Source organism: Balearica regulorum, chromosome 4, assembly GCF_011004875.1.
Source record: "Balearica regulorum gibbericeps isolate bBalReg1 chromosome 4, bBalReg1.pri, whole genome shotgun sequence".
In the NCBI taxonomy this organism is placed as follows: domain Eukaryota; kingdom Metazoa; phylum Chordata; class Aves; order Gruiformes; family Gruidae; genus Balearica; species Balearica regulorum.
Genome location: NC_046187.1, coordinates 40,191,666 through 40,217,681, shown reverse-complemented (window position 1 = coordinate 40,217,681; position 26,016 = coordinate 40,191,666). Strand labels below are relative to the sequence as shown.

The window sequence follows — 26,016 nt, the reverse complement described above, 5'->3', positions numbered from 1 at the left end:
CTTCGACACAGCCTGAAGGAATCAACTGGCTTCAGGCCAAAAAATGCTAATGGAACACATATTAGCTGAGAAGAAGTGAAATAAGTTTCCAAGAGAGTCATGGAAATTGTTTAAGATAAATACTCGTTGTACGGGGTGGGGGGGGGGGGGAGAGAGCTCAACTGGACCATTTTCCAAACGCCTGATCTTGCATTCCTTGCACACCCTAATTCCCTTTAAAGTAATTATGAGTTTAGGCCATGTGCCAGGGTTATATAACTATGTCTTAAAAGACAAATGCACAGTAGCACAAAGCAAAAATATATATAAACCCAGGACTGGGAAAAAAAATAATCCCTATCTGGACAAACAAAACCAGAAATTTAGAAAGAAAAGTAGAATGAAAATAGCTACAGATGAGGTACATTTCTAATCCCTTTCTCTAGAACTGCAAAATATTAAGGAGGAGGAAATTCAGAGTAAAGGGGGTAAAATTGGAAAAGTTAAACAGGCTTGTCAAATCACAGAAATATTTGAGTCACATTTCCTAAACTACTTTAAAAGGGAGTAAACTAACCAAATGCCATCTGAAATTGGCTGTACGCCCACCATTTTGGTTGACTTCAGGGTCAGTAAGGCAGAGGACATACATAAGCTAGCATAGCTGAAAAATCAATACAAATATAGATAAAACACAGATGGAATTTATTATAGAGCAGCTGGAAATGCAAAGAAAGAATTCTGTAGATTCATACTGATGGTGTAACTTCAAAAAATATTCTCCAAGTATGAAAGTGCTTTACAAAACAAACAACTTTAAGAAGTGAAGTTAGACATAGCCATAGTACAGAAAACAGACTGTGCTACTCTGAAAGTCTGGCATAACATTTCTGATCAGGTTAATAATGTTACCTTTCAAATAAGTCCAAACAGACTTGCTAATGAAGATAAATAAATCCTTCACATAATAATGTAACACGTGCATGACAACCTCTGTGAATTAGGCAGAAAACAACTGCTCAAAATAAAATGAGAAATTCTAAGCTGTTTCTTTCCCCATTGCTTTTCTTCTAATAAATTTTCAGTAACAATTTCTTGTACTGTGCAAAGTTTTAAAGAATACCTGGAAATCTTTCAAGACATTCATCAATGTCAAGAATTTTATTCTGTACGGAGTCATGTCAGAATCACCACAATAAATGTTACCATGAAGTATTGCTAGTGAGCCATTCTTACAAGAAAGTTTCCTTTCCTCTGCACAGGACAGTGAGTCATAGCTCATACAGGTCTACATTTCAACAATCCCTTTTCTAAAATACCCTGCACCAAGAGTAACATTTAAAGGAATTTTATTAAAGGTGTACTGAAGCATTCTTCCACACCAAGGATACAGTTTCACTGTTAATTTAAGCTGATCTAAATTTGGGCCAGCACTGAAAAGGTAGTGATCTGGCTAAAACCCTAAATTTTTCTTTTTTTTTTTTTTTTCCTTCTTACTTTTCAACTGTATCATGGCCAACTAATTCAGGTGGCCATGTGGCTGCATGATTGCTGGTGCCTTCACAGGGGAAAAAGTGATAAGATTGGGGTTGGAAAGATAAGTTTATGCTTTTTGTGATAAAATACGGCCCTTGGTGCAGCATGAGCCAGTCAATAAACTACATGCTGAAAACAATATGAAGATACTAAATTCTGCCACATATCTCCTCCATAGGGCACATATGGCATCTGAGACTGCAGATGAAGAGAGTCAGAAATCATAAACTTTTGTACTTAAAAAGACTGGACAAACAATGCATAATGAGAATATCTAAAATGCTTTTTAGAAGAAACTCTGAAACTCAATGGATAGCAAGCTTACTGAGTAGCAGGTTACAGGTATTTCACTGAGATGACAGAACTCCACCGAATTAAGCAAGCCTGCTCTTTTCTGAATCAGAGTATGTTTCTCTTACCCTTTTTTCTCTCTAAATTGGTATAAGTTCCCTCTGTTCCTACTTTGAAAAGTTTAAAAAAAGCCCTTCTGACAGCAAGGGCATACATGTTCTATTAGATCTTGCAGTCCCACCTGAAATGTAGAATGGTTTACTTAATGAACATTAGAGGTTACTAATCATATATTGAATTCACACATGAAAACCAGAAAGGTAGATAATCTTTTTCAGATGCTTACATGAATGTTGATGTTGGTGAGAATTCCGAAGAACTTGTGAAAACAACAGAGCATATCAAGATTACAACAGCACATATATAACACTTGAGAGACAGATATGAATAACATTTGAAGACAGATATGAATTTAAGCAATACTGTTTTATATAAACTGTTTCTCACATGGATTAATATGAATGACTGCCTTTCTTCAACAACAATAAGCAGTACCTTTCAAATTCTTCTCTGTATGGATACTAAAAAAAAAAAAAAAAAAAAAAAAAAGGGCTATGATATTATCAAATACTACTTTTGGTTGTTGTTTCTACAAGACATCGGTGGGATTTTAGAAATGTGGGCAGAACAAAGGTCCCATTCCCGCTTTAATCCTCCTACTGGTAGTCCAAGGAGCTGAAATGGATTCCTTCTTGGCAAAACAGCCTGGTTTTTCCATTTCTGTTGCTTGGAGGGAGAGGTAATTTGTACCACCCCACCTACTTGAACAAACTTTCCTCACTGGCAATTGGAGCGCATTGCTAACTATACTGGCAGAGAGAAACCTCAGAACGTATGTGCTTGCCATTCTACCCGCAAAGTGCCACCAGCTCTGCCCTTCTGCAGTCCCACTGCAAGGTCTGGGAAAGTCAGCTGCATAAGGCAACAGGAGGCTCCATCTGGAAACAGTGACTGTGGAGTCTCTTGTGTCTATAATCCATCCTTACTGAATACACTAATGAATTAAAACATACAATTGTGTTCGAAAGTGCTCATCTCAAGAAATATCACTCAGCCATGCAACTAAGCTCATTTGTGTGCAACTGCCTTAAATCTAAACCACAGTTATCTCAGCTTCAAGTCACTGGACCAAGAGATCTGTGAGGCAGTCTGGCTAAATTTCCATGAGACAGGTTATGTCTCACTGTAAGGGAGGAGGGAAGGGAAGCTATCTCGAAAGGCTTTCAAGAGCTTCCTCGAGCCTTTCCAACTACTTGGCAAAGAACCCTTCAGGATATACTAAGACTAAACTATGATGCTGGGCCAGTTCATGAGAGTGATTCTGACCACAAACAAATTTCAGGGATATTACTTCATACTCAGTTCACAACATAGACTGATGTGATGTTGGTCTTGATATTTTGCAGGACACTGTCAAACACTTGTGTTGTTTAGATTTTCCTTCAGGAGCTTCAACTCTTAACTTTCAGTTGTCTGTCTGAATGTAAGCTGAAGCTCTTCTCCTATCTTGTGGTTGAGCTACATAATTTCAAAATGTTTGTGGTTGGTTTTTTTTTTTTTTTAAACAACGAAAAATAACTGAAGGAGATTTTAGTCATTATTATATATTGCTGAAGATGAGCCTGAAATAAAAGCCCATCTCTGAACTCCCCTGGAGCTCAGATTCATAATTTTTAGTCTGAACCACTTCTTGATTCTCGGTATGGAGAACAAGTCTGGGGAAAAAGTAAAAAGGAAGTACATGAAAATAAATCAAATTCTACACAGGTTATGGTAGTGAAACTGCTGTGGCCCTGAAAATGAACAGCCAAAGCATAGATAGGAAAATTATCATGGCATGTTATGGTTACAACTGCCATTTGTAATAAAAATCTACAATTTCTGTGTAAATTTGCAGATTAGTTTGTAAAGTGGTAATAGATCAAAATGCAGAGGGTTTTAAAAACTGTGTTATTCCCTACAGATTGACCAATTCTTCCCAAGACTTTCAGACTCCTGTCAAGATATTTTAAAAGCCATAGAAAGCAAGCAGCCTTGCTTTAAATCTTTATGCTTTGACGATATAAGACGACATTCACAATAAACCAAGATGGGCACCAGCTTCATTTTGAATGTGTAGGTTATGTCAGATTAATTACCAAGTAAGCATAAATAAGCAAAACCAGTGAAACTGCTGTTCTAGTTGCTTAATACATTTTTCACAAAAAGAAAGGGAGCTTTAAATGAAGAGGGTATATTCCTAGATCCTGAATATACTCTTGAAAGAGCATCAGTGACATTTTCCTCATTATGGAAAATGTGGATAACAAATTCATTATTTTCAGCAATATTTTTGGCTTTTGACATGATTACTATTTGAAGGAGAGATAGAAGCTCTGCTAAAGTTATCTGTATTGCTATTTAGGTTTTCAGTTCAGAGTTCTAAGAGTGGGAGCTATAAGCAACCTAGCTTAGAAATTAGCAAATGACCAATAGCATTGATTTTCAAGGACATCAAAAGAAAAAGGAAAACAAGAAAATCATGCTTCCTTGATGTGGAAATAAAATTTGAGAAGAGGGGATGCTGCATCCTGAGTCTTCTCATGAGATAAAATCATAACATGGTTTGATAGGGGCCCTGGACGCAGGGCTCTGCAGGCCGATAATCTGAAACGACCTCTGTAAGAGGTCCTCCTTTTCTAACCACATAGGAGATGATGTGCAACTGACCTCCTAATATGGCTTTCTTTGTGTGCATTAAGCAGTGTGAACAACCCATACTTATTTGCAAGCAACCTTTCTCACAGTGACTGATAAGCGTTTGCTTTATGTCAAAAGCTGGAAAAGTTTTTGCTGGACAGAGCTTGTCACAAAGGAAAAGAATTCCAGTAGTTTGTCGATAGCTGTAATTGCTCTGTTGGTGCTTGGTAGCTAGACCTGTACTCTGCGAAGTATGACTATTAATATCAGTACTAACTTGATTTTTGAGGCCACAAGGTCATAACTTTAACAAACTAGTAAGTTTTTTTTGTGAGAACTTGGCTACTAAAATATGAAATGTAGTAAGTGAATTATTTTGAGAACTGTTTTAATTCTGGAAGCATTTGAACCTGTTGTTAAAGTCCTAGCAATCAGATTAAATTTCAAGGGCTTCATGGGTGGACATGAGTAAAAATAAAGAAGTAGAATGGCCTGACAATCAAGAAATTACAAGAAAGTATGGGCTTCTTGAATTACCTCCCTTAGGGAGGGTAAACTAGGAGACAGGGAATTATAGTATGTTTCACTGTTAAACCGGAGCTTGGAATTATCTAAAGGAAGGACGAACTAACAACTTGCACTGTGTGAAAATCAGTGGGAAGAAGAGCCTTTAAAGCCCCATTCTAATTTACAGTAAGTGGATACAATCTTCCTTAGGATGCTTTTTTCCTAGTACAAAAAAAGAGATCCATTCAGATTCTTCTCTAAAAGGCAATGCATGAGTGTTCCTCATTCTGTTTCCAAGCAGACTGATAAATATATGCAAACAGATACATGCCCACAGGGAGGAGAGTCTGGTTCAGCAAGTTAATATAATTCATTCTGAAATGCTCGATTGTTCTGTCTAGAGGACCCAGTGTTTTTCATCTGCCCAGGAAAATCTTTTTTTTTTTTTTTTTTTTTTTTTTGATTGCCACTTCAGTAAAAGAAAGCCATTGTGGAAGCATATTTAGAGTCTCTTTTTGCTTTGTGTAAGCAAACAGTTTTAGGGTCCTATCTTTAAAATGAGAAAAACCAGCTGCAGTATACAGTTTCTGTCAGTGCCTGTGGGCCCATACTACAGCCACCCACAAATAGCCAAACACAGATACCCTACAACCATTTTATGCGTGTTTAGACTAAGTGCTAATATAAACACTACATGCAATTGTACATACACTTTTTTTTAAAATTTGGTACTTTGTTTCCAAAACCAGAGCTATGATCAGAAAAAAAAAAAAAAAGATACAGACCCGTTTGCAACACTGATCTCAAAAGCTCAGGATACTGCATACTGGTGTCTGACATTGAAACAAAAAAGTCCCTTAGTGATGCAATTTTGACAGCTGACAAAAAAAAAATCCAAAGTTTTGCACACGCACCAGGCTTTTGATCAAGAGCTGGTTTAGTTTTCTGATCTAGTTTACTTTTCTCTAATTCCAACAAAAACACTCAACTGCAAATAAAAGTTGTAGAAAAAGAACTGTAACATCAATAGTAAACGATATGTATAAAATACAAATTATCACCTTGTGGGGAAAGTAACACTTGCCATATTTTTGACTACAACTATTTTACCTCAGTTTGTACCATTAGATGTAATTTTTGCCTTACAATCTGATGCCTTATATAAAGTTGATTTGTCTTAGTTTAAAACAGTGACAAATTTTGTGAAGTGTCTCTATGGCTCCAAAATCATCATAATTCTATATGAATTATTATCATGTATCATGCTCATAGATAATAACGTTTTCACACATCGTAAAGACATTTCTGTGTCTCAGACACACACAGTTGGTCTTGGCACAACCTGATGGAGATGAACGTGTGGCTGGGGACAGAGAATGGAAACTTTAAGTGGAACAGAAACATTTTCCACCAGTAATTTTAGAAATTTGTCTTTTCCCCCTCTACTCAGTCACTTCTTCATCCCTCTAGGCAGTCTCCCACCTCTCTGCTAATACAATTTTTTGTGCAATTAGACTCTCAGGTAACAAAAAATAATATTTCTGTTAAATGATAATTATTTATTTCTATCACCTCAGAGACACACAATTTATTTATTTTTTTATTCTTTTCCAAGTCACTTACTAGTTGACCTATGAAGCAAAATTCACAGCTGCATTAGAAAAATTTTGAAATCAACACCTGGTACTGAAAGTACACAATGCAAGATTCCCAATAGCACTACCACTGTAAAACAGAAGGAAAGATAAACTCACCCTGAAGGAGACCTGTATTTGCTAATTTTCATAGTTAGAGGGTTTGTCTGGCTTTGAGTAAACAGTGGAAAAATGGAAGGAATTTGGGGAGAGGCTATTATGTTTGAAGAGACAAGAGCTGAGGGGAGGGGGATAGGACAGGGGATGGGGAGGAAAGGGAACACAGGATAACACAATAAGTGGAAAGGAACAGTGCTATTACACTGCTCAGTATCTATGGAAGTTTCTACAACTCTCTTTTCCAAATGAGCGAACATTCCCTCAAATTTTTCTGAAGCGTGGGGTGAAACTCACTAACAGAGTATAATTCAATTGCAGGTGTTTCTTTGGAGTCTGATTTTCTAGGATACTCGTTACAGCCGCTTTGTCTTTTCAGTTACCAGACCTCAAGGGACTGTAAATCCACAATGAGAAATAAAAAACAGCAACAGAAGGAGCAAATGAACTCATGGACAAAGATTCTAGGCCAAAAGTCTTCTCTGTTAAACCAAACGTGCTCTCATGAGAGAAAAAAAACCAAAACAACAAAACAACCCACCACCAAAAACCCGAAAACAAACAACAACAAAAGCAACAAAAACGTTTCTCCCAGTAGAGTTATTGAGCAGGAGGCCACCATCACTGGAACAGCAGGAGTTCTGAAGCCACAGTTTCACATACAGATGTTTTAAGTTAGCATTATTGCCTTTAAGAACCTACTGCTCGCTGCCCCCATGCTAGTGCCAGCCCAAGCATTTATCCAGGCATCTGCTCCATTTGCTACTTGTCACCTGGCATGGCACAGCATGCTGGGCTCATTCTTCCTCTGCTCCAAAGGAAGGAAGGCCACTGGGCTTGGCCAGCTGAGGAGAGGCCAGAACAGGGTTACAGTAGCATTGACTTATGCTTGTTGAAAGCACATGCATGAGACCACAGCCTAAACTAATCCTCTCACATCTTTCAGTACTGGCGTGTTCAAAGTAGGCCAAAGCAGAAGAGGCCTCTTGGAGTGTGTATCACTAATATTATCTACTACTAAGAATCCATAAAAAGCCTATGAAAAAAAGCAATATAAGCAACAAAAGGCTGGAAACCTTTCAGGCTCCCAACAATCTAAGAAAAGTGGGTTTGCTACAGCTAATTTAAAAGCACTTCCTTCACGTGCTATGATCAGGATCTCTTGCTCTGAAATTATTCTTAGCATTAAAAATTCTATGAAAGAACAAAGCTACAGAGTGTACAGTAAAAACATTCTTGAAACAGAACAGTTTTCTAAGCTTTCCATGTGGGTCATTGGGTTAGCACAACCGCCCACTAAAAATAATAACCAAAAGTGTGTAATTAATTGGTCAAGAAACAGCTACTGCCTTCTCTCCTTCCCAGAGCATGTTTACAGTGATTTGGAATGACCTGCTTTGCTGTGTCAGGCTGTCTCAAATTGACTGAGCTGAGCAAACCAGTTTTAAAGGGATAGCTTTACTTTACCTGAACCATCTTTAGACAGTGTGGTAAAACAAGAGAGTATCTAATGTACTTTGTATCTAGAGCTATAGATTTTTTATTTTGTTTAAGAGTATTCTCATATAAAAGTGACCTTGCAACTATGCACCACCAAAAACCTCAACATAATGTCATCTCACTGCAGAAACTGCAAATGCACTATCAGTGTTTTACATTTTCTCTGCTGCTTCGGCAGCCTTATTTTGTCATAAATAATGTTTATTAAAAGAAGAGTTGACTCCAGTTCAGCAAGCTTAGATTGGATGACTACAAACTGACTTCTAACAGACTGTGTGAAGACTGACCTCTAAACAACTGGGTGAAACCAGCCTCATCAGTGAGACTCACGCTCAAGACATACTGAATATAAAGATGACAAAGCTTAATTGATCAAATGAAGTGAACTGTGAAAACTTTACATGAAGTGTCAAAAGAAGTGTCGGACTTCTGAGTGATGCTCGAGCTTCCTCCCACATACAGGATGGAACTAAACCATGGAGTGAATCTAGTTACCAACAGTATCTCAATCTGGAACCAGTGCTTTCCTGTACTAGAGCAAAGGAGAAAAAAATATAGTCATTTTTGATACTTTAATGGAGCAAGTCTGGCTGAGCTTTAGCTTAGTAGGTCTCCTGATCCATCAACTGTATAGCCAAACTGGCACGGTGTCTACCTCAGTGGAGAGATAGTGGGTTCTTCAGATTTGCTCCTGGAAGACATTGATGTTGAGGAAATAGTTGTAAAAACAGCTCTTGGCAATCACAGCCAAGAGAAAAAGGTCAAGTGTTAATAATTTTGAATCGGTGAAGTATTAGAGGCACACAACATCCTAATAACTTTGAAGTAGCAGTATGCCATATCTAGTCCATCAATAAACCTGGAACCAGCTTCAGGGATGTATATTCAGCACAACTGTCAAACAAGGGAAAAAACAAATCCAACAACAACAAACCCCTTAACAAACCAAAATGACAGCAAAAGTCTTTTCCAGGTAACTACCACAAAATCAAGAGTGAACTTACATTCAGCATATCACATGTCTAGTGCAATGACTATCATGCATCATTTCTAAACTCGTAGGATTGGGGTTTCCTCTTGAGTACTAGAAAATATTTTTAAGCAAAGGAATATTTTAACAGGATTGTCATAGGACTCCATACACACATATGCATACATTCTTACCCACTGTCATAACCATAGACCTAACCAACCTACATTTTTGATCCTTTCTTTTATGAACAAAAATTATCTGATAACCCTATTACTTCCACATTGTAGAAGATGTGTGTAATATTGTTGCTCTGAAGACTGGTAAGGAACGTGGCTGGGTTCTACTCCAATCAGCATAAGACAAAAGTATCTTTCAGGAAGTTAAAGAAAGATAATTACTGCGGTCTGCAAATATTCAGAAGAGATTAAATGATTAGTATCCGAAAAGCCCCTTCTCCTTACTTTCATGTTAACATATATAGCTCATTTCAAAAAGTCTTACAAAAGTCTATCCCTTTCCAACAAAAGAAAGGGGAGAAAAAAGAAAGGGGAGAAAAAAGAAAGGGGAGAAAAAAGAAAGGGGAGAAAAAAGAAAGGGGAGAAAAAAGAAAGGGGAGAAAAAAGAAAGGGGAGAAAAAAGAAAGGGGAGAAAAAAGAAAGGGGAGAAAAAAGAAAGGGGAGAAAAAAGAAAGGGGAGAAAAAAGAAAGGGGAGAAAAAAGAAAGGGGAGAAAAAAGAAAGGGGAGAAAAAAGAAAGGGGAGAAAAAAGAAAGGGGAGAAAAAGAAAGGGGAGAAAAAAGAAAGGGGAGAAAAAAGAAAGGGGAGAAAAAAGAAAGGGGAGAAAAAAGAAAGGGGAGAAAAAAGAAAGGGGAGAAAAAAGAAAGGGGAGAAAAAAGAAAGGGGAGAAAAATGTAAGGGGAGAAAAAAGAAAGGGGAGAAAAAAGAAAGGGGAGAAAAAAGAAAGGGGAGAAAAAAGAAAGGGTTTAGTGGTATCAAACAAGAACAAAATCCGTTATAATTTCTGGCTACAATATTACCAGGTTTTAAAATCTGTTTCCAAGAAGCAACATACACGTAGGGTATTAAGTGGATATTTCAGTAAAGCCAAAGAAAATCAGAGTCAGGTCACTGCAAATGAAAACAGAGATCTAAAAGTTTATGGTTTGGATATTTGTAGAGTTTGACATTGATTACTAAAACAAAACTTACAAAAATACCTTTGCCTTCTCAGAATTGTTTTTGCATTTATAGCAGAGGTAGAATACTCAATAGTTTATGTTTATAATACTTTCTTATTTAGAGAGAATATTTCTCATTCCCTTTTTCTGAAGTTTAAATGTTTCTCCCTCTATTGGGAAAGAAAAATGATCTTCCTTCTAACCACAAATTAAAGTAGTGAAATACTTGGCCTGTAAACCAACTGTTTTCTGACGGCTTATGACAAATCCTTTGACCATATCTAAAAATAGATTCTGATTTATGGAGGATACTAGGCAGTATAAATGCAAGAACTAGAGCCAGTTACGATGTTTAAGAGCATATGGATTACCATACAAGCAAGAGCAAATGGGTACAGAGAAGTCAAAGAACTTGCTACATATTTTAAGCAAGGTCAACAACGAACAACCAAAGCTGACAGTTACTGTCTGAAATTTGGACTCTTAAAAATGTTATTCTGTCCTTAAATAATGCTGTACTGCATTTTCTGTTGGCAAAAAATTGATGCAGTTTCCCAATGTTTTTCTGAAACATTCCATGGGTGTGTAAACATGAAACATACAAGTGGTACGCAACAAGTTGAATGCAAACAGCCATTTCCTATCCTCAATATTTCCCTTAATAAGTTACATTTATGTTGTCCAAATCCACAGTCATTGGTTTTGCAAGACACTAAAATCATGCTAGTACTCATCTGTTGCTACATTTTAACCTCTGTCTGTAACGCTTTGCAGAATATCCTTATCCAGAGCATTGATTCTAAATGTTTTGTTCCAAATATTGCCTGATCAGGCTTGGCAGTCCAGAGCTGGGATTTAGATGTGCCTTCAGCAGGGTTCTTAGTACGTGCATTTTTTTGAAAGATAAAATCTGATCCTCCTAAGTTGATCTTTTGTGTTGCCATAAAGAAAGGGCATAATACACCATACCAATATTTCTAACAAAGAGGTAAATGTTTTCTAAGTTTTACTACGTGTACCAATATTAATTGTATGGTAGTAGCAAAATAATAAAAAGAAACATGTTTATCTACCTCACATTTTACCAGTAAGGTTGGGGGGGGGATTTCAGCTATAAAATTTCATTAATTGCTAACTGACTTTTTCAATATTTTTTCAGTTAAGTGATGATTTGCAAAATCACCATTTGTTCTAGTGACTTGGAAGTTTGTTCTGAATTGGTCTTATCTCATTTTGGAAACAATGGCATAATTTATTTAATGACCTAAATCCATGTCTATTGTTAGAAGTATCATTCCAGTGCGCTACAATGTTTTTCTTTCTTTCAAGTTATTTAAGGAAAAAAAAATAGCTTTATGTAAGGGTTAACTTTGCCTTGCTTTAGTAAGGCTGGCGCTCTGGCAGAAATCAGAGAGGCTTGTTTGGAAAAGGATTTGACATGCATGCTCTCTCCTGCTCAGAACTGGCAGAATAAACCTCATATAAAAAGCCTGCTACATCAAAGCCTGGGAAGCTTATCCACTTGCATTTCTTAAAAAAAGATAAAACTCCAACTTTTTCCTTGTCCTTTGGCTACTACTGGCTACACTTTATGTGCCATAACATTTCTTGCAGATTGCACAGGCAAGAATCAAGCAAAACACTTATGTGTCAATATTTTTTCTTAAGTTCGCATGCTCATTTTCAAAAGCATGTCTTAAATCCAAAATTTCAAACCTTATGAGTTCCAGTCTGATAAATTTATGAAAAGCAGCTAGATGCCCTAAATGAAGATGATTTAATTGTGTCTTTCACATTTTTGTCTGTCAGTAACTTGCAGGTATTAACTCACTTTTCATTCTGGCAGTAGAACAATATATGGCAAGGCAATTTAGATCCTCTTTTGATGTCTTCTTTTTAATACTAACAGAGTTTTGGCAGGTATATTTAAAATACCTCTTTACCACTCAGCACAGAATATTACCCTGTGTTGGGTAACTTCTACTCTAGCTCAGTTCAAACTCAAATGCTTTCTTAAAATTCCCAGCTCAGTTTTTCTCATGAAATCATCCTGCTACAAAGCCATTTATATGCTAATAACTTCTTAGAAATTAGACTATATCGAGGATAAAACATGTAATGGTCCTACATTTCTTAACAACTGTCTTCTCTCCACTGCACACAGCAGAGAGCCTTAGATGAGGTGTTAGTAGTCCCACTGGAAGAGGATTCTGACAAAAAAGGAATCTGCTGCCAGACATTGCCTACAACTAATGTGACAGCAAACAGCATGGACTCTTGAACAAGGAACATGCTTGTTCATAAAAGCCATGGTAGATAGCCCTGCAATATTCCGAGTGGAAGTAAAATTTGGACTATTCATTGCTTTACAGTTTTTTCCTGTATTCATGAAACACTGAATCATTAGAATTTAAATATCTACCTTGACCATGAAAATACTGTGGAATACCTTACCTAGCTGATGATAATTCAGCAGTGTCTCTACTAAGCTGTTTTATCTGTTTCTACACTTGAAAGAACAGAGGTGTTTTTTCCCTTCAATTTTTCTCAACTTGGGAACATTGTGAGAACGGTATTTAGCACTTCACGATGTAATGAAATTATAAATCACATTTGGATGATATCAAATTCAAAAAGTCACGTCTGTACCTTTCTCCAACAAAATGCATTACTGAAACTACAGTTAATTATTAAATCCTGTGAATTAGTGACAGAAAAAGTCAAGTTCTCTTGTGTCTTTTGTCTTTCTACTGCCAGGGACAAGAATTCAAAGTAAATTGGACAGAGCAAAAAGTATACACGCCAGCATTAAAACTCCAGAGTCCTAGCTCATTGATTTAAACATCTCTGCTATCTTTAATTAAGTTAGCAATTCTTAATCTCTCATCTACACAAACACATGCACTAGGAAAAAAAAGAAGATCTATTTACCTATACTACAGCAACAGTCAGGGTGGACATTTGTAATTCTGAACATTTGTAATTCTGGACATTTTTGCACTCTGGACATTTCCCCCTATTGTGAATATTTTGGTTTGAGGCAGGTGTTTTAGACGCAAAACACACAGTCCCTCTGCTGTGGCACATCATCAAAATCTTCTGTGACTTCATTAAAGGCAGGATGAGGCTTATCTCATGATCCCAATGGCTATGGACACCGATAGATGTTCATGCCTATTGAGTATTTTATGCTCCACATTTCTATAGTGTTTGCTGAGAACCAGCACAATGTTTCTGTGTTTTAAATGGAAGCTGAAGGCACACAGTTCTGACTTCAGGGGCTGACTTGGCAGTTTCACTCAGACAGGCATTTACTTGATAACAAAGTCTGCAAATGTCATTTAAGGCCATTTTAGACTGCGTTGAGAGTTAAGTAAACATGATTAGTAAAGGGGCCAAAAGAGTAGTTGTGAATTTCTGTTTCTGACAGAAAACACTGTTTATCCTATATTACTTTAGGGAGGAAGAGTTTAATTCCCAGTGAGCATTATAAAAGTAAACAAAAGTTGAAGTGTATCCAACTCAAAATTCTAAGCAATTTCAGCAAGCCAGTAACATCTAAGTCAATATGACAACTATTTCCCTAAGTATTGAAAATGCCAGAGAAATTGATAATAATAATAAAAAAGATAGAATGAAGCACTTCAGAGGACTTCTCACTTCTATGTAATCTCCACCGACAATTTTATCTTGTAAGCAGTTATAAAAATTTACCGAATTTTAAAGATGTAATTAATAAGCATATTTGGAGCAGTAAGTTGTCAGAAAATAAACCCAGACTTTTCCAATAGCGTTAGCCATTTCAGTATTGTAGGTTTTGAATATTTAATAATAAAAATAAAAAGCATTTTTCTTAAAAGTGTCACAACAGAAAATGTTACTACTGAATTCAGGTATGTGGAAAATAAAAATACCTCCATCCTTTAGGTAAAACTAGAAACTAACTGCTGCAATCAAACTCTTGTCACTTGAGGTTGGTTGGTCTCTGCAAGTATTTAATTAGTAGGTCACTTTCTCAAAGTAAGTACGCTACCTGACATTCATTAAACTTTCTACAACAGCAGCAATCCATGCCATTCTGCTTTGCCTTTTGGAACCGCATATGCTGTTGATGCTCTAATTTATTCAGCTGCCAGGGAGAAATACACTGCTACTGAACCTCAACATTGGGTTCTTCAACCAGATCACAACTCACATACCTATTGCTATTCTTGAACCTCTGAGAAGATTCTGCAGAGATACAAGATTCGCCTACCCAATTCATATTATAGAAGCTGAACTAGAAAGAAGTAGCATTCAAGTACTCTGAATGCAGGTCCTCATTAGGACTCTAGAGACTTTAAGCTTAGCAAAGTTTACTTCCCTCATTCTCTTCCAAATTAAAAAAACCAAACACAACATTGGACTGTAGTTGCCAACACAAATACAACCCAAAGAAATTCTTAGTTTAAGAAATCAGTTACAGGTGGACATATAAAAGGGAAACATGTACAGATAGGAAAGGGAAAAAAAATACCAAAGAACTTGCTCAATGCATTCACTGGCAATGTACTTTATGAAAGTCCATGAGATAAACTCAGATAAATTACCGTAAGATCACTACCTGTTAATGTTTGGCAAGTATACTGCACACATAGTAGAGTATTTTCGTCCAGATTCCAGGCCAGTCTTTAGCATACAGAATAAGCAGAAAATTACATAATGAGAAAGTATCCCCATGCAGACAGTGAGAAATTTTAAATATTATCCCACAGACCACCTGCAGGTTCAGATATGTTTCTAATATTTTTATACCTCTATTTACATATGTTTAAAACTAGAACCAAGGTTTGGCATGTTAAACTCACATCTGCTACATTCACAAATTAGCATCAGCTTACCATTTGCATGGCAAATCCCTGTGTGAAACAGTTTATCAACAAGAAAATGTCTTGCTTCCTATTCAATGAAATGAGAATTGCTGGTATACTTCTGTGTATGTACATTGAGATCATAACTAGTTCTGCAGGGAGCGTAGAGGAAGATCTGCATTTACCAAAGTCTTAATCACTTTATGGCAGTTCCAAGAAGGCAATAGAGTTTATAGGTGCTATATGATGGTTTTTATATTAGGGAATTGTTACAGAATATAAGCAATTCCAAAGCTGCAAGTACAGATTTTTTTTAAAAGGTCAACACATTAACTGTTTCACAGACATATATTAAAAATGTAATATTAAGATATATAGAAATTATAAGGAATTGCACAAACTGAGAGCATCAGAACAACAAAACAGGATGTGATTATGGAAGAACACTATAGGTGGGATTAACAGAGAAACATACCACTCAAATCAACAACAAAATGACTTAATTATTCAAACTCTAAGTATGTTGTTAACAAATCATTCCCAGAAAATTCTGAATACATGGCCTTGTAATGTCAGTACCATTAAAAGAGACCAGTATAACTACTTAATATTACAAGGAAGAACTTATCAGTTCACTAGAAACATTTTCCATAGTGCCTTTAAAGAAACCTCTTTAGTAAGAATTTTTAAATTAAAAATTCAGACTTCTACCCTGTCCCTTCAAGGTTTCACCCACTGAGAACTTAAGTAATTTGATCTTCATTCTATACATCTGTCAGGATCATCCAAATATTTAATTTGTCCAAGCAGGAAACTGAATGCAACAGCGACATTATAAACCAGAACTCACAGACAAGAAAAAGAGTTTCTACAGCAACTCTTACATTGTTGCACTTCAAATGAAAAATTTGTTGTAAGTTTTTCCTCTGACTCTGCTAAGAAGCCTTTAAGGCCTCGTGAAAACACAACAGCGTAATTAACGCAAAACAGTCCTTATCCTGAATTGATGAACCTTATGCTAGTAGTGGGTCATCTGTCAGAATTGTGAAGGCTTTCCACCAGAATGAAAGAAGCACGGAGAGAGAGAGAAGGCAAGAGCAAGTGCGAGCCAGAGCGCACAAGCAACAGCAAGTGAGGGAAAGGGAATGAAGGAAAAGCTTCTTCAAGCCCTAGTTACTTTAACTTTTTTTCTTCTATTGCAATTATTTTAACAAAAGTCTTTTTGAAAGAGAAACTCTTTCCTTTAATTGCACTTATTAAATTCTTAAGCCAAAGATTTTTCATGCAGTAATCTAAGCAAGAGAAATTTTTCCTCTGGATTGTTACTACTATCTCCCCATCGCCATTTTTCACTGCAGAAATATATCAACAACTGCAACAGGATTTCAGTATACTACCCTTTTTACTGAATTGACTTTAATGAAATGAATGACAGAGAGAGAACACTAAATATTTGTAAGTTTTCAGTACTAATATACTAAAAATACTAAGAATTTAAATTGTTGTGAGCTTCACTAAGCAATTTTAATTTAATAAGCTTCTTCACCCAGTCTTAAATATTTTGGATTTTTAAACATAGGTTATATCCTTCAGTTATTTTCTGGAAACTAATTTGTAAAAGTCTCTAATACAGGCAGAAGACATATGTTACTGAAAATGTTAAACAGATTTTAATGGCATTTTACCCATTTTCCTAAGTATATTTTTCAGCTGCTGCCATCATTCTGTAGATGTCAAATCAGAATACTTATAATGGATTAACATTTATCAACCATATAAAATAGGTCAAAAATACAGGCACTCAGTCCCATAAAGAACTAGGGCATAAAGACTGCACAAATCAAAGGTTATTTTAATTATACTTCCATTTGCAAACATGTTTTTCTCATCTGACTTTTATTATTTTCCTTATTATATTTCACATTATTTCCTAGGTTGTAATCTTATAGACAGTCTTCATATTTCTGATGAATCCTGACAGCTCATGAAAACCTCAAATAAATTTATGTAGAACTATATTCTGACATGTCAATGAATCTGCCAGATATTTTACATATTCTGGGACCTGGGACTTCCAAAATATGCCTATGAGATCAGTGTTTTCACAGTCACATGAGAAACAGATAACCTGTAGATCTGATCAATTTGGCTTCAGTTATACCTCAGTCACGAAAAAATCTATTTGTTTGCATAATCATATCATTGCTTTGCATCACAGGTATCATATAAGATGTGAAAAGCCCCCCTGCTTCTTGGTGAAAAGTGACCGTGATTTTTGGACCTTTACATAGTTAGTAAATAAAAATGCAGCTTTTTCTTAGTATTTAGATCTCAAATAACAGCTGCTAGTAACTAACAACATTTATATGTAGCCAGAAGTCAGTTTAGCAGAGAAAAATCAGACCTTGAGGATAAGCTCAACTTGTATGACAGCCAGTATATTTTGTTTACTGTTAATGAGGCTGGCTGAAGATCTAACACACAGAACAGTAAGAATGCGGAAGGCGCTAGGAAAGGAGGAAAAGTTGTAGAAGACAAGATCATGGGAGGTAAATGCAGATGTAAAAGCACGGCTGGTGATGGATCCAACACCTTTATTAGGATTAAACATGGACCTAAAATCTGTATCTTCCATACTTCTGTACTATGCAACTCATCACTGCTGCATATGAACTCCAGTGTTTTTTATCTTATAAGATTAAAATATAAAATATCATCTAAATCTGACTTTAAAACAACAAGGTATAAAAAGCTACAAAAGTTACATTCCTACCAGAACTAATTAACTCACTGATGGAGACAGCAATAAGCAGCCTTTGACAAACAGGCATACAGAATTTTTAAAAAACCTTACTGCAAATGGAAAAGCTGGAGCTGTTGAAGCACAGTATATAGTGAAAGCTCTATTTTAAATGGAACCGTACTTTAAAAAATAATATGTACAGAAAGCTCACTGTGTCCTAAACTCACTGTTTAATTAAATTCACATATCACAACAGTTATCTGGTTCTAACTGGAATTAAAAAAACAAAACAAAACAAACAAAAAAAACACCTTAGGTATTATAAAATAACTGAAGACACTTCTATTACTTAAACAATTTACCACAGAGAGGTGAGAAAGGTGAGATGGAGAGATGGTGAGCAAAATCTTGATGGACATAGTCTTGTGCTTGAGCAAAACATGAAAAAACACAGGCCACGTTATGTTTCTTAAATGGTTTACAGAAACAAAAAGAAACTACAAGCAGAAACACTACAGTGGTCAACATGGTTAGGGAGAGGGAGAAGGAAGGAAAAAAACCTCAGAAAATTTGCAACCGTGTCTTTCAAATACATGTAGAAGAGCATGAAAAGTGTTTTCAAGTATCAGTCGGTGCAATATAGGTGAACTCCAGAATCAAGATAATGGAGGTAAGAGAAAGAAATTTCAAAGAGAATGCAAGAAACTAATAATTTGCCTGTGTAAAGGCAGGTGGAGTAAAGATAAATACAGATATTTCCAGTTGTACTGAGCTGATGCTTCTCCTTCTTGAAAACTGAAAATATTTTATACAGTGCATATTACCAAACGCCACACAGATCTGCTTTAATAAATCTGTGACAAGTAATAACAAGGAAATAGTCAAAAGAAACAAAAACGTAGCACCTTTGAGAGGTCGTATGAGCATTGCCTAGATCTCATCCTGGAAGCAAAATTTCGAGACATGTACTAGGGGTCCAATTCCATTAACTTCATATATGCCAATTATTTTTCTGACTAAATACACTGCAGCGTTTAGTGAGCATACCTAAAGTCCTGACACAAGGTAACAGGCAAGAGTTTTAGAACGTCACAAATCTCAATATGTAGGTTCTTAGGAGTACTCACAAGTGCTACCTCTTTTTTTTTTTTATATATATATATATATATAAAAATATACACATACACACACAAAATCTATCTTTCTATATATATGCACACACTATATATCTATTATAAATTATCAAGTCTACCAGAAGATAAAAAGGTGATTATATCTCCAGTAAACAACTGTTCTACTTGATACAAAAGTCAACCCTTTGTCATCCCCTGGAGAAATTTTATATATTAGTCTTTGAACTGTTCTGTGTAAACTTCTGCATCCTGCCCTAAGCATTGGAGCCTTTTCTGCCTTCACTACTACTAGTTTTGAACTAAATACCCAACTTTCCCTCCATAGCCAAATTCTAGACTCATGTTTCCAACTGGGTATTCCTCCCAGGGCATGAACAAGGTTTCTGAAAGTAGTCCCTCACCCCTGCCTCTTATCATACTCTTTTTTTCAGTATTCTAAAAAGTGTGAAGCTGTCTCCTTGACAGATATATACCCAAGCAACACAGCTCCCTCCACTGGATAAGCCATTTCTGTTCTTCCCTCCATAAAAGGCTCTGTGAGCAATACAGCTTCTTATGGCAAGAAATGTCCAATAGCATTAATAAGGGCGACAGAACAGGACCTGTAGCACTTGCTTGGTTCTTAGGTCTTCTCCAATCTATTTAGTGTGGGCATTTGCTTGAGTATATAAACTAGGAATGTGGCTTTAATTGACTGACATAATAGTATCTTTAAACCCTGGCACCTCTATTGATTCAATATATGACAAAAAATTAGCACATGGAAATTCTTTACCCAAAGTTTTATAGCAAACATACTGAACCAAACAGAAACGAATGTCACTGAGTTCCAATCTCCCATTTTTGTCACTAGAAAACATTTCGTAACATGGAGCAGAAAACGAAACCGCAGTTAATGTAAGTAAATGCAAAAGATAATGGAAGTTAAACCTGAGGACAAGGAACAAAATTTTAAATGACATACAAAGAAAGCTTGGTAGTGTAATTCCAGTTTGAAGAAGCCTCAGTAAAAAAAAAAAAAGTGATATACGTCAAGAAGGAACAGAAGAATAATATAAAAAAGTAGCTCTGTAACTATGTGAGTTTGTGATTAAACTTCATAAGCTATAGCATCTTGTCCAGCAATTCTCCTTACTCAAGTGTGAGTTCCTACTTTTGCAGAGCATTTTTTAAAGCATGGGCATGACCAACTGCAGGTAGATGGGCAGGACTAATTGCAGGGGGTTAGATATTTCTGCAGTAAGGTAAGTTCCAGCAACAAGTTTATCAAACCAAGAGGACACCCTAACAGTAGGTAGTGGGAGTCTGAAAGTAGCCAGCACTTGAAATTGTAATCAGTTTAGCTACTTTTTTTGCATATATATTACAAAGAAAACTATGCAGTAAATCAGATATTCAGAAATTATCCTTGTTAAATGAATCCTCAAATTATCTTCTTTTTTATGTTTCTTGAAGGAAAGAATGATAAAGCATTTATTAATCAGTCATCATTTTGTTGCAGATTTCAAGCCAAAGTTGTGTAGCTTCCGAATTCCATTCGGACAGAATATCTGCTGTTTACCCCAACTACCATTCACATAATTCTGTTTATGCCTATTGTGGACTGCTCAAATGCCTAAAATACTTCAAAGTTCATATTATCAAGAGGAACTTCATACATGTATATTTATCTACCCTGACTCTACCAAACACACTTTTTGCAAACAAAATGAGTGTTGTCAGAACCAGCTTTGGCCAGTATCTCAGTCTCTTAAACTGACATCAGTTGATCTTTCATTTCAATTTCTTGATCAATTTTATACAAAGAATGTGATAAAAAGTACTGTCAAAACCTATACAAAAGGTTCAAGCTGATTTTTCCGAAAGGCAAATTGTATTTTCTAATATTAATCAGCTTCCATATCATGTCTTGGTTGAATAAGTACTTCCAGTTTCTCATTTTGGATTAGATTACTAAGCGCTGTATGCAGAGGGTTTTCACTTCTCAACAGACCTGGGTGCCAAAAGGAAACAGCAGTGCAATCTTCTGTCCTATTAGTTAAAAGCTCTTAGCCTGAACCAGAAGGTACCTTTCTCTAGGAAGTCACTCAAAAGGCAAAGATGAGACACATACAATTATTGGTACTTTTAAATTTAGTAGTGTTCTTTTCCTCTTTTCTGCAAACGAAACACACAATGATGAATTGTCTCAGTTTTGAAGCTTCAGCATCTACCTGCTACAGCCAAAGTAAGCAGCCCTGGAAAATGGATTCTCTGCATTGGGGCAGAGAAAAACAAAGGTAGCATGAAACAAAAATTAAATCCCTTCTTACTTCCCTTCCTCCTTCTTCCCAGCAAAAGATGATACTTTTACATTTTCAAAATTATGTGTAAATTGGATGATTATGAGGTCAGGGATGAAACAATAACAAGGCAAATATGGTTGCATGCCATTTTCAAAGTCATGTAAATACGGAGTAAGTACATATGATAACTAGTCTGCAAGGATTAGCATGCAGGGAAGCATTTAATCACCTTGTTTGAGAACTCAATCCTGTGATCCAAGAGAATCCTTGAACAGTTCTACAGGAACTCCCTATCCAAAACCAGGGAGAACCTCTCAGAAAATGCTGCATGTTAGAAGAACTGAACGTTTGGATTTGCTTTGCTTGATCATTTCCAAGCATTATATCCATCCAGTTATTTCAGTGAGAAGGAAAGAAAAAAAAAACAGAAGTGTTTCAAAAGTCAAAATGTTTCATTTCCACACTTTAAGTTCATGACTATCATAACACTACCGTAAGCTGTTTTTGCAGACGGATGGTACAACATTTCCTCCTGCATTTTCTGGTTCAAAGGTGCATCATAAACTGCTGGCGTACTAATCTACTCAACCTCATTACAGAAGAAACCCAAACCACCCCAATGGCACGGTGTCCCGTCCCCCCCACAACATCTGCTATCTTTATTCTGTAATACTGTCTGGTTAGTTGCGCACCCACACAATTCCATATAATTCCAGCACCCACTGAAAATGAAGAAGGTTCTTCGCACTTAGGCCAAGCTTCTAGTTTCTGTTTGCTTCTTAGAAAAAAGCCTACTACTGGTACCTTGAGAGGAACTGGGGGTAACGGTTGACAACAAAGCTATGAGAGAGGCAACAAAGCTATGAAGCAACAGCCAGGCAGAAAAGGGAAGGAGAGCATTCTTGGAAGCACTAAAGATTTTTACAAGCTTACAGCATGTGTTTAACTATAAACTTAAAATGCACAGACTCAAACAAGTGGCTGAACCTGTGTTCATTTTCCTCCATTTCCCTACATATCCTATAACCTGGATTACTTCCAGTGTTAAAAGAAAAACCTGAAAAACACATGAGGCCTGGGTGCATATTGTGCTGACGGCACACACATTACTGCAGTTCTGGGAGGGTGTACACTACACATCTTATAACTGACTCAGGGATGTTTGACTTTCCCTGTTAAAATACTGATTAGCTTTTATGTAAGCAGGATGTACAGTTAGTTCTCTCCACGTACTAAAGGTCAGAAAACATCAGTGCCAAAAGGAGAAAGAAAAAACCTAAAAAATACACTTCTCGCCTACCCTTAACCTTTCTTGTTGTGGATATCCATTGTTACAAAGAGATTCAGACTTCTATTGCTGTAGATTTTTAAAAGGCGTAACATTCATTTACGTATACCCTTTAACACTATGTTAACAAAGGCCTTGGTAAAAAGGAAATTTCTCCACAACAACTGCCACTGTTTTTGGATCATGCTATTCCTCGGTCTGAAATAGGCAATTTAAAGTCACTGAAAACAGAACAAGCACAAAAACCCAATCAATGATTTTTATTTACAATTTCAAACTACTGTCTGTTCTTAGGTTTTCACGTCCAGGAACTGGGAAGAAAAAAAAAAAAAGTGACATTCTACTGCCTGAGCAGGCTGCCTTTAACAGCAGATCGAACAGTACATCATTTCAATATTCAATTATTTGTGACTATTTTGAGGAATATGAAAGAAATTGTTACCACATTTTCATGTGACTTTAAACATCTAAATGAGGAATCATGAGAGTCACTGGAATTAGAATGGTCTCGTAAACCTGTATTTAGGATAGTATGAACAAACGGATCATCAATATGCAGCATCAGATCCATCTGATCAGTAGTTATGGACTGGAAAGCTCTATTTTGAGGTGGAACTGGAATAGTTTTACATCTCTTCAAGTTCATGCAGTTCCATTAGAGCTGACATAACTTGATACAACTCAGTTACGGCTTTTTCACACACGTATTACATATTTATATTTTTTTAACATACTAAATACAATCTAGTTTTCTCAGCAAAATTTGTAAGAAAAATGGTGCCTAAATTGTTTGCAGTTCTCTAGAAAAGAGCCATGCTTTTAGAAGTGTTCTTTTAGTCATAAGGAGATAAAGATACAACAGCTAAAAGATTTGTAGGAAGATTTAGGATTTAGCATCATTATGACATGAAAAAAAGAGAATGATAGTTTTGATTCTAGTCCTCTCACTGGGTCTCCTTGCATACTTTTTTAACAGGTAGCTGTCTCTACAGCTGCAACATCCTATCGCTTGTGTAATTTTTAATCTCTCCTACCTGCAAACACCAATCTAACATACCACAAAATGCTCAGAAACTTTGTTTCACTGATCTATTTTTAAAAAAAACCCTAAACACTCCATTCTTTAAAACAGTGACATACAGAGCATGATAAATAAATGCAACTTTTAACCTATGTTTCATAACACTTCCTATGTCATCTCTTCCATCTCCCAGTCGTCTCAGAGTTTTTCACAGTGATCTAACATCACTAAGGAAGTCAACTAATACCTTGTCTTAAACTAACCTAATCTACTGCATTCAGTCCACAGGTGTGCCATGAGGCATTGTAATAGCTTTTGTTCCTTCTCAGGATTTGCAACTTTGGCATAAGCAAATAGCTTGAGTAAATAGAGACAAAGCCCTATTTCTTAGTATATTCTCTTATAAAGCCTCTTCTACTTTTATACGTTATCTGTTATTAGTAAATCATAAACCCTAGTCCTAGTACAAGTGCCTGTTGATTAGTAGCCACTGAAATGGAAATTCTTCACAAAAGCTTTCCTTGGTTTATTTCTAATCCTGTTAAATACTGGTATGAAATGAGAGACAGAAACAAAAGCACTACCAATGAACCATTCATATATTAATTGTGAAAACAGATGCAGAAGATGCTGAGGACATGTACTATTGTCAAGTGATTTACTTTGTGTGCAGCTATTCTGCTTTACATTTTAGCAAATTTTGTTAGCCTTAGTTATTTCTACTATGGTAGAAAATATGTATAGATCAAAGTTTTATTGTGGGTAGACTTTATTAGCAAGATAAGGATCCAAAGGTCCTTATCAACCTTGAAAGAACACAGCAGATGAAACTAAAGTAGTGGACCTCGATGGACCTTTGTTCATGAATTCAAAGTTACATATTTACTGTGATTACTAACTCCTAGACAAACCAAGTGTGTCGCAATTTTCTTACACAGATGAAGATTGTCTTGTTTATTTCCAAGTAAAATGGTATGAATGTTTACAACTTTGAATTTTGTTCAGCCTCATGGAATATGGGAACCTCAATTATACATTACTTTACGCCTTTTTTCTGTCAGAAAGTATTACAGGGGATGCTAACCAATGTCTTATTCTCTGTAAGAGTACACATTTGCAATGTGAATTTTCAGACTCCATAGAATTTTAAATTATTTCTTTTTGATTTAAATTGTTGGTTGTTTGTATAACTTCAGAATTTTTTCTAACAAACAGCCACATTTTCTTTTTCTTTTTGCACTTCTGTAATGCCAAAGCTTTTGCTTCCCACATTTTTGCCATAGCACATGAATCTTGAACTTTTGGAGAAGAAACATGGAAAACCCACTAGGACATAGTTCATTGTTGAATCACATATAAGAGATGGGGAAAATCTTTCCCATAGTTGGGAAAGGCTCTGTTACTTTTGTTTCATACAAATAATGGCAGCAGAGCTCTGTTTCGTACATCATTCAAACTCTGCAAGAATGGTTTCCTCTTCAGGTTTTTATCAGAAGATGCAATAGCTTCAAACAAAAACTTACATAGATCAGTGTTTAACATTCAAGTTGAGCATTTCTGTGGTCAGTCTTTCCTAGTTCAGGCTGCTAAAGCAAATCACATTCATATATACATTAGTAGAACTGGATGGAAAACAGTTTTCCTACATCACGTCTTGTCACCATTTCTAAAGTATTGTTGTTCTGCATAAGAACAAACGTGAAGCCTTCAGAGTTCCCAGCACAAGTGTCTGTTCTCTGGGCTTCGGTGGCCTGGGCTCTCTTAGGCAGACAAAGGACTTAGATCTGACTTTTGTATATTCCGAGGCATTAATCATTGCATCATTGTCTATTTTCTATCTATCTTTTTCTATCTAGCTCTTCTTAATACAGTCTAAACAGTGACTTACTACCTGCATATATCAAATACAATTATTAAGGAAATAATAATTTCTTGCAGTATCTTTAAAACCCAATGCCTGGCAGGACAGGCATTACAGACATCATAGCATGTACATGACTAGAAGTACCAGTAAGTTCAATATTAAGCAAATTGCTAACAGAAAGGTCAAGTTAAGAATAATTTCAATGATGAGGGAAAAACAGTGAAACAAACATTTCAATAAAGGGCATAAGAGACATTCTAGAAATGACTAGCATCTTTGCAAAAACATCTGAGGCATCAATTACAAAACAGAAGAAACCATGAAAGAAAACTCAGCTGCTGAGGAGTGGAGACTGAAGTGACAATAAATAGTATCACTTT

At 36.1% G+C, this 26,016-nt stretch overlaps 1 protein-coding gene across 5 annotated transcripts in view; it reads right to left on the bottom strand.

The window, feature by feature from the left end:
- Positions 1 to 26,016, bottom strand: part of PALLD (palladin, cytoskeletal associated protein) — a 207,728-nt gene that overhangs the window by 86,529 nt on the left and 95,183 nt on the right. The gene's annotated exons all lie outside the window — the stretch shown is intronic.